This window comes from Glycine soja, chromosome 13, assembly GCF_004193775.1.
Source record: "Glycine soja cultivar W05 chromosome 13, ASM419377v2, whole genome shotgun sequence".
Lineage (NCBI taxonomy): Eukaryota > Viridiplantae > Streptophyta > Magnoliopsida > Fabales > Fabaceae > Glycine > Glycine soja.
Window position 1 is genome coordinate 31,267,458 of NC_041014.1, and position 10,587 is coordinate 31,278,044.

General features: G+C 28.2%; 1 pseudogene; it reads left to right on the plus strand.

Annotated features, from left to right (window-relative positions):
- Nucleotides 1–3,973: 3,973 nt before the first annotated feature.
- On the plus strand, nucleotides 3,974–9,991 carry LOC114381278 (annotated as a pseudogene).
- The last annotated feature ends 596 nt before the right edge of the window (nucleotides 9,992–10,587 follow it).

A 10,587-nucleotide genomic window follows, 5' to 3' on the forward strand; every position in this document is an offset into this window, starting at 1 on the left:
TGTTTTTCCTTTGAGATTATGTTGAGATGTGTTATCATTATTTATTTCTTCTTTTGACTAAAATACATGTATTTTTCATATTAAAAAACTCGCACAAAAACAAAAATAGATGTAGTTTCCTAAAGCTTGCCCAAGAAACAAAAATAGCGTGGAAAAAGCTCAAAGCTGTATAGTAACGTTACACCCGATTGTAAAGGCCTTTCTTGAACTATACAGCTGCTATATAAAAAACCTCCACCGCCAGTATCTGACAGAGATTATTTATGTGTGCTTTAGGAATTATTAATAAATCTTCTTGTTCTTACGTTTGCTTTCTTGTGTGCATTTGTTTCATTGTCTACCTTTTCTTTTTTTTTTTACAGAACCTTTTTTTCCTCTTCTGGATGCAGTGTTTCATACTTTCTTTAAAAATAAAAAAAATCGTTCATTATGCTTTATTTTACATCTAGCAGTACACAAACAGAAAGAGCTAATGTGTTTTTTAATGCTACGTGGTTGTCTCACCTACTGATACTATATTTGTCGCAGGAGTGGTGTTTTGTTGAGAGCCACAACTGAAAGCTCAACAACCTCCGATCATGACTCCGCGGTTGGTGGGTCTCAGATTGACAAAATAAAACACCCGAGAAGCAAGCTGCAGTCCCACCACCTCCATACCATTTTTTCGTTTTGCCACCATGTTATACACTCCATACCACTTATTCTCAACAGAACTTATTAATCACCTTTATTTAATATATATTCTCAAAAATCTCAAATTCAAGACCTTATTTCTTTTTTAAGGAAAATTCAAGACCTTATCAAAGAATGTCATTTGGACCTTATTAAATATATTATCAAGAATTTCGGATTCAAGACCATATTAAAAAATGTCATTGGACCTTCCTTGCTTAGTATATTTTCAGGAATCTCAAATTTGAAACCTTATTAATGCATCTTAGTTCAAGATCATTTGGACCTTGCTTAACATTAAGAGTGTTGGAATTTTTGGTGGGAGGATTTTAAAATTACCTTTGAGAGTAAAATTAATTTAAAGTAGTCATGCTTAATTTTCTCAGATTAAAATATGTTTGAGAGTAATTTTTTATTTAAAAGTTCAGTTTGGTAGAAGAAAGGCTTAAGATACTTTGAAGTTTAATCCTTATCCAAATTTAAGTTTTTAAACTTTAATTCAAAATGTTATATTTTCAAGAATAAGGAACTGAGTATATGATATGCTTGGAAATTGGAATATATATACAATGAAATGAACCAATGGAGACTATATCTCAATTGAAATATGTGAGCAGAAGAAATTGTTCTAACATTTTTGTTAAATACTCAAGAAAAAATTAACAATTGATTTTTCTATTAACGTCAATTGAAATATGTGAACAGAAGAAATCACCCTAACATTTTTTCTTAAATACTCAGGAAAAACTTAACAATTGACCTTGTGAATGGACCTTTCTTAAAGAAATAACAATTTTTTCTTTAATATTTGACTCTTACTTCAAATACTTGAAGAAGATGTAACTCTTGATTGAGATATTATATCAAATACCTCGTCATCAAAAATAAATATTTCAAAGAAATGAATTAAAAACACAAATTGAAGAACAAAACACTAAAATTTGAAACAAATGACCATATTCAATCAATAAACATTGCTAGGACACACGTCCAACCAAAATACAACAATTGAATGATTCAACACACACTAAAAAAATTGAGGTAAAGAAAGAAGAAAAAGAAGGAAAGATGTTGACACATGCATACTAACAAGATGAGTGCACATCCAACAAACAATTTTGTTCACGTCCAATTAGAGAAAAAAGAAAAAGAAGGAAGAGTATTAAAATATTTTTAGGTTGAAAATCATGTCATATTTTTATGAAGTTAAGAGGAAGAAAATAAAGGTATTTTAAATATAAATTTTCATTAAAAATTATGTAATTATCATGTGTCTACTTTCTATTAAATTATTAATTAGTATTTAGAACAAATGGAATTTGAGTGTAATATAAACTAAATAATTAAAATAAATTATAGGATGTAAAAAAATATCAAATATAATTTAAAAAATAATATTAGAGATACGAGTATAATTTCCTCAAAATAATTTTTGTGAATGTTGATGTCAAAGGGGCATGAAAATTGGAGGATGGCCGAACTTTGGACCTGTGAAAAACGTAGGCCCAGGTCATTATAGGGTACTAATATTTGTCTTGTAGGTGATGTGGTAAATTAATGATGGTCAAAATTAAAAAATTTGATTACTACTCACTCCATTTCTTTTTAATCATCTCTTTTTAAAAAAAAAATTATAATTCGTTTACTTTTTTCGGGTGGAATAATAATAATAATAATAATAATAATAATAATAATAATAATAATAATAATAATAATAATAACAATAATAATAATAATTTATGCAAATTAAAAATTTAGTTAATATTATTTAATTTTACTAATCTATTTAATCTCTTTTAAAAAGTAAACTTTTTTTGTTATACTATATTTTATTAGAATTTGACATAAAATGAAAAAAATTAAATAAATAAAATCTCAATTAAATGAAAAATATTTTAGATAATTTCATTAAACAGGATAATATTAATTTAGATATATTTATTTACTGGACCAACATCCATGCATTTTTTTCATATAATTAAGATCAAAGGGAGTATATTTTTTTTAATTTAAGATAACATTTTTTTTTTCAAATTAGCTCTTACTTTTCATTTAACTTTTAATTAAATTATACATTTACCATGGAAGTTAATAAGAAAAACAACTAGTATGTTTTTATTGTAGAGTAAAAAAAAAGTTTACAATGAAAAATTTCATAACTATTTTATCAAGAACGAGAAAACATATTGCATTTCTTATTTCTTATATAAAGGCCTTAAAAAACACTTAATAAAACAAAAATAGTAATACAATTTCCTTCAATAAATATACTATTAAATTTAACAAATAAAATTTCGTTATTAAGGAAACAATTAACCATTTATACATTTTCGTTTACCAAGTAATTTAAGTAAAAGTTTAATAACAATGAGTTTTGACAATTTTTACAATGCAAACATTTGAGTTTCAACAACTTAATAAAACAAACTTCTTTACATCGTCCATCAAAATTCAAAAACTTCTTTACATCGCATCCTCTAAAAATTTGGTGTTGTAATTTTATGTAGACAATAAAAGTACAAAACCAAATTTTATAATATTAATTCAGTTTATTCATTCAACCCCGTGACGTTATACATCGATTCTTAATTCTGCTTATTTTCCTTTTCCTGATTACTCGCAATTTCAGACATTGCACAAGCTTAGTCAAAGTGATTTCACAAAACATGTATTTGGACTAAACCATTTTTTATTCATTTAGGCAAATAGAGTGTAAAAAGAAAATTGCCATGTAAACTTAATCATATAATACATGGTTCACTTATATTTGGCCAAAAAAATTCACAATATGGAAAATAATTCATCCATGTTTGTATTTAGCCAAAATGAATAAAAAAATGGTTCAGCCTAAACACCACCCTTCATAATTTTCTAACTGATATTATAAAGTCAATCAATTTGATCACTATTTAAATATATGAACAAGCTTCTTTTCATCACATCATTTTTCTTAGAATTAGCAAGATATAATGTCAAGTATATTGATAAGATATTTATAATACAAGCATCAAAGTTTCCGCAACTCAATACCATAGTTCACAAATTACTCACAATTTTGGAATGTAGCAAAAACAAATTAAAAAACAAGAAAAAAATGAACACGAATTATTTTCATAAATTTTATTTTTTAAAATAATATTTATGATCACTTAATAATGATATGATATAAATTGAATGCATGATAATATGATCTATTTTTATTTTAAAATCAACAAAAGAACTTAGAAAATGAAACTAAAGTGAATCACATATTTTATACCTAGGTATAAAGAGTTTTGAATTCCAAGTGAAGCAATGCAATAGCAAATTGGGGGAAGGAAAGGGTAAGAAGGAAGGGGAGTGTGGGGTTAGTGAGAATAAAATGACGATGCGACCCTTACTAACCCTCTCCTATTTTCCCAACTACACTTCTCTGAGAATGGAAAGCGTCCATCCAACGATAAGGTGCTCATTTTTTTTCTCAATTCTGCTATTTACTATGCATTTCCTCTAATTTTTCATTTTTCATCTTTGCACAGGCTATTCAAGTATGAGATTGCCTCTAATGAAGTTTAGTGGTCAAATTTTTTATATCAGGACTTTTGATGCTGTAGAGAAAGCTGCAACAAAGCTCTTACAAATTCTCCAAGAGATGATGCAAATTGCAATTGGATTTGACATTGAGTGGAAACCCACCTTCAGAAAAGGTCGGTTCAGCTTCTTCTCCTTCTTTTTCAATAGCTGATTATTACAATTGCTGCATTTAGGTAATAATAATGATGTGTATTTGATCAATTGGGGTGGAAAGGAGAGAGATAAGAAGAAGAAAAGGTAAGAAGATAAAGTGATAGATGTGATTAGTGATGTAATGGAAAAAGAAGAGAGATGTAGGAAGAAAATAGGGGTGGAAATGGGATGGAAGTGAAAGTGAGTATATGTTGAGTATTCTCTTTCTGATATTGGTTATGTAAGCAAGAAGTTATGCCAGTTGTTATCCAATTAGTTTAGGTCTTTGAATTTATAATTTTTATATTATATAGAATAGAATGTTTCAAGTCCAGAATCTGATCCTTGCTCAAACTTATAGAACGTTGGTGGACTGTCTTGATGAGGAATTTCAAAACTCATGGGAGGCAGAGCCTCTCTATTTTGTGTTGCAAATTGCAATGTGGATGAAGGTAAAGACATGCTGTTTTTTTATCTGATCTGAGGTAATGACATGATTTGAGTATTTGGGGGCGGGGGGATTAAAGTTCTAATTCCAACTAATTGTTTGGGTTTTTACTCCTCATAGTTTATGTGTTTTATGTAAATGCTTTGTTCACCTATTGTGAGAGATGAATTGCCTACTTTTCTGCAGCAAAAGAGCCTTCCCTTTTGCCCCTATAAAGCATTAATTCTTAAAAAAAAAAGATTGTCTTAACTTATATTACTGAAATCATTATTGTATAAAACTTTTATAGGTGTTCCACCCGGAAAGGTAGCAGTGATGCAGATATATGGTGACACTAGACATTGTCATGTTCTACATCTAATTCATTCTGGAATCCCTTGAAATTTACAGCTTTTGCTTGAAGATCCCACAGTCTTGAAGGTTTTTATTTCTGTTAAGCTGATATTTATTTTTCTCGTTTTTTCTTTTGTATCTATGTAAACTAATCAATTATTGTAAGTGTTAAACAAAGTTTGATGTGCACAAGGTTGGAGCTGGGATTGATGGTGATGCTGTGAAGGTTTTTAGAGATTATAACATATCTGTTAAAGGTGTGACGGATCTTTCTTTTCATGCTAATCGAAAGCTTGGTGGAGATCATAAGTGGGGTCTTGCATCTTTGACTGAAAAACTTTTATCAAAACAGGTATGTTTTGAATCCAACTGTCTTATAACCAAACCAGACATGGACACGGTGATTCAACTGGTTCAGTTTTCTTCATCTGACACTTGATGGCACAAAAAAAAAAGTCCCGTGCCTTTCCAACTGGGCAGGTTAACTGGAAAAGTGTTGCCAGTTGAATGTGCCAGATCTGCTCACCGCCTCACCTTTTCTCAAATTTCCATATGGTAGACTCTGAAAAAAGGGAGCTTTGTTGGGTGTTGAATACTTGAATTAGTCAAAAGGAAAATGGCTGGTCTTCTGCTCTCACTAAATCAATGCATTGTTCAATTTCACATATGCTAACTAATATTTTTTGTTGCATTCCTGAATTAGTATCAGCATATCCAATTACAAATGTTATAATTATATTTTTTGCCATAAATAGCTTTAGTTACTGACTTGTAGTAGTTGAATAGGATTTTTTTTTTAAAGAAAGCAATAACAGAAAGTTAACATGTGCATTACTGCACTTAAGCCATAAATCAACTCTGAATAAACCATTACTTATTTTCCTTTTCAATAGGAGTTAGTTGTACTGTTGTAAGATGTTCAAAGGGAGGAAGAGAAAGGACTTGTTAAACCAACAGAATTTAGTTAAATGTCGGAAATAGAAAATGACAAAAGTGGATGATGCCATAAGTACAAAACTGTTTTTTTTTTCCTGTCATTCATTTTATCCTCACTAGATAATCTGTATTCCTACACACACAGAATAGAGATAACCAGTATGTAAATTCCATTGACTACTTGATCATCAACATCTTTTCATAACCTTTTCATCTTATTTTTATTTTCTTTGTCCCTGGAGAGATGGGGGCAAATGTGAAGGGGGCAGGGAGATGTTTCAACCGCCTTCTTAAAAAAAGGTGAAGAACTATCTTGGTTGGATATTTACCAAGCTTGTTATGTTTGCAGCTTAAAAAGCCTAACAAAATAAGACTGGGAAATTGGGAGACTCCTGTTTTGTCAAAGGAGCAACTAGAGTATGCTGCAACAGATGCTTTTGCTTCTTGGTATCTTTATCAGGTAAATACTAAATCTTAGTGTGGATAAACTTTTCAACAACTATTAGAAGAAAATCACAAGATAAAATAAGTTAAAAGTTTTCTCATAATACAAAATCAACTTATATACCTCAATTTTGTAAAAGCTTCGAATATTAAGGTGCATAATTTGATTTTAAATTTTTACCTCTTATTTTCTTTTCGTATTTGACTAAATAGTAAATACCAACATCATACGATAATTGTTAGCCTTATCTTGATTTCAAACTACTAACGTCCGTAGTCTTCTCGTCCATTTTATTGATACTTGATTCAAGGAATTGGTTTATTCTTTTGCATGCGATTAAAGATCTCCCGGACGCCCAGAAAGTCACTGACAGAAGTGGCGAAGTTGATGGTGTACCTCAAGAATGACTACATCCTTAGTGTGTATTGAATTTCATTTTTATTAAATATTAATTATTTATAATGAACTAATTATCTGTTGTGATATTTTTCTTTTTGCTGCTTGGATACCCATTGGAGGGGGGGTAAAGATAAGAAAATAGAAAGGAATAGATAAAATGAATGATGTGATGAGAAAGAAAAAAAAGATGGCCAAGATATCTATTGGGCGGAGAATTTGAGGGTGTTTAAAATAGAAGTTTGGGCAAAAAATATTAGTGGTTAATAGTTAGTTTTTTTGTTAACGGAACAATTGAACATGACCGTTTTTTTTTTCTTCTCTTATTCTTTTTCTAGTAAGTCAATCTTTTAAGACCTAAAAGTAATGATAGATGAATATCTATATATATATATAGGGGTATATCAGGTGAGAAGAATGTTTTATTATGACTGGTGAGATGATTAAATAACAAAATAAAAAGTTCAGATTTAATTGCTAAATTAAAACTACACTAACCCAAGAGAGTCAATATTAAATGCATTGTGTTTTTTATTTTTATTTTTGGATGATGTGTAGTTTTAATTAATAATTAAATTTGGACCTTTTATTTTTTATTTAAGAGTTACTATTTAATCCTCTCATCATTCCTAACAAAATACTCCTCTCACTTGATAGGCCTATTACCCCTTTATTTATATATATATATATGAAAAAATACATAAATATTTTTATTATTATAAATATTTATTTGACAATCCTTAATCTTTCTCTATTTCTCTCTTATTATATTATATCTATTATTTTTCTTTTATTTCTTGTTCTCTGGGTGTTGATGGGGATATACGTAAAAACACTTTCAAAATTAATTGTTGAATTAGTCCATAAGTCTGAAATTATATAAAAGGATATTTTGTGGTCTTAACTTAAAATTTGATAATTATATGCATTTTTAATGATTTGTTTATATTTTAATTTATTTTTAAGTAATTTATCATCATTTTTTTTAAAAGTAGTATTTTTTTATCGTCACTTTTATTTTAAAATATTTCTATTAAATGAAATGAGATTTACAGAAAAGAATTTATTTTATAATTTTGATGATTTTATATTTGATGAGAAGGCAAGTGAAAGAGATTAGAGAATGTAATGGGTTTTGAACATTAGAATAGTAAAGAAGTTTTAATTAGCGGGTGAGGAAGGAGGATAAGGAGGAAAAAAATATATGTTCAAATGTTGTATGTATTGAATATGAAATACAACAAAACATGTAGATGTATCATATTGTTCTAACTTAACTGATAATCTTAAATTTTGAGTGTATAATTATATTAAATTTGAGTAAAAAAAAATTCTATAGAATATTTAGAGAGAGTATCTTATTATTCATAATATTTGATTTGAGTATTATTTCTTGTGATAAAAAATACATATGGTCTTATAAAGAAATTATATGAAGTGTCATTTAAAAAAAATGTTATAAGTTAATAAGATATTTTTTTAAAAAATATTTCTATTTTGGTGAAATTAACTATGAATTTAGTTTTTATACATTGTCATTATAATGATTTTTATACGGTTAATTAATCATAAATTTTAAATTATAATTTTTAAAATAATTATTATAAAAATTAATAAACAACATATATATTAAAGAATGATTGAATTATATGGCCAGAATATTCTAATTAAATTTATAATATAGCTGGATCCTACGGATAAAAAAATGTTTATTTTTTAAAAATCTAATATAGCTTTACTTTACTTTATTAATTTATTATCTTCATAATTATATCTTTTATTAATTAGAAAAAATAATATCTAATAAAAGAATGGATCAACTTACACACCAACCAAGAGCTATCATTCATCCTCACAATTTATTTTCTTGGAATTAAACGGATATAATTATTGACTTATTATAATTATTAGATTTTAAGAAAATGATTGATGATAACATACTCTTGATATGAGTTGATCTCTCATCATCTAATAATATTTAGATGATTTTGGAGGCCCTAAGCTTATTATTTGTCATCCAACTAATTCTTCTTTTACCAAGTTGACTCATTTTAAAATAAAATGATACCTTTAGACTCAAATTGTGACTTCATACCGAAGTCCACAATCAAATTAAATCTCATATCTTACTTAAATCATTAAGTATAAAATAATTTGTACCAACAATTTTTTATTTATTTAAATCTTTTAAAATTACAGAAAACTAGACATGATTTTTTAAAAAGTATTACAGATAAAAAAGTGGAAGGGAATATTTTAAGATATTATTTGTTACTAATTATATTATTTTTTCAGTAGTTATTATAGACAATTAATGATGCATTACAATATCAATAAATATTTGTGTAAAACTGTTTATACTCGTAATATATATTATATATAGCAGCTAAATTATTTACTAAAAATTAAATTGATGAGAATATACTTCAACAAATGTAACCAATCATAAAACTTTTTCCCATCAAATGATAGCATAGCGTACTTAGAAAGTCATGCATAAACAATGTCACCTTACATATATTGTTAATTACCGATGTGAAGGTATTACTTATATGTTATATTAACACAGATTCTGCAGGTTGAACACAAGCAAAGAAATCTTTTCCTCGATAAAATCTTGTTTCTAGCCTATAACCTGCAAGCTTCAATTGTAAACTTTGCGGTTAATATATTACGCCTTTATGATCTTCAATTTGCTCCCTTCTCATATGCCAATGTTAACTTTCATTGATAATTGAAGGTGATGGCCCCAACTGTCCCCAGCACCCCCATTGGTGAGTGAACCTCATTGATCGAATTCAAGAGCTCCCATTACTGTAACACGTGGTGTTAACAACAACCCTAGCCTGCTTTCAGATTGAGAGGGACCTGACCTGTTAATAATTACCAACAAGCATGCATCGATCTTAAAAGGGTTTTACATGGGCAAGCAATGTAAAATTTCACAGCTGCGGGCGTAGAACTAAGTACTCAAAAACACTTTAATTATTTGATGCCATGCCCATGCATATTAGATTCTTTTTATTTTATTCATTGCATAACGCAAAGTTAATGGTTTTCAGTGGTACGTTTTCTATCTCCCCAGTCCCCATAATCAATAAAATAAATAGTATCTCTTGAAAGTTGAAAGATATTTATTACATAAGCAGATATTTCAATGTTATATAATAATTAATTTTGATTGAAATTAATATAAATATATATAGAAGGAAGGCTAGTTATGCTGCCGACAGTGGAAAGATATCGATATATAGAGGCAAAGTTGCTGTCAGGAGTGCAAGTAGGGTGGATTAACAACATGGAAAACGACAATTCGATCGATCGTTTCTTAAGACAGTGGCAATTGGCTCTCTCTCATATCATGCTAGTTACGTGATTTTCAATATTATTGATCAAAAAGGTAATTAACAATTATCAAACTCGAATCTCTCCAATCATGCAAGCAAAAGAGAGAACGGGAATATAATCGCACCAGCTATAGAATAACTTAAAATACAAGATTAATTAACAGATCAAAAGGCATCTACGTTTACATTTTCAACTTTTTTCGTACGTATTTACTTGGACATACAAAAATTATTTTACAACAAATATAAATATAGTCGCTTTTCAAGAGCACAAACGATAATGTTTGGTTCATTTCTTTTCATTG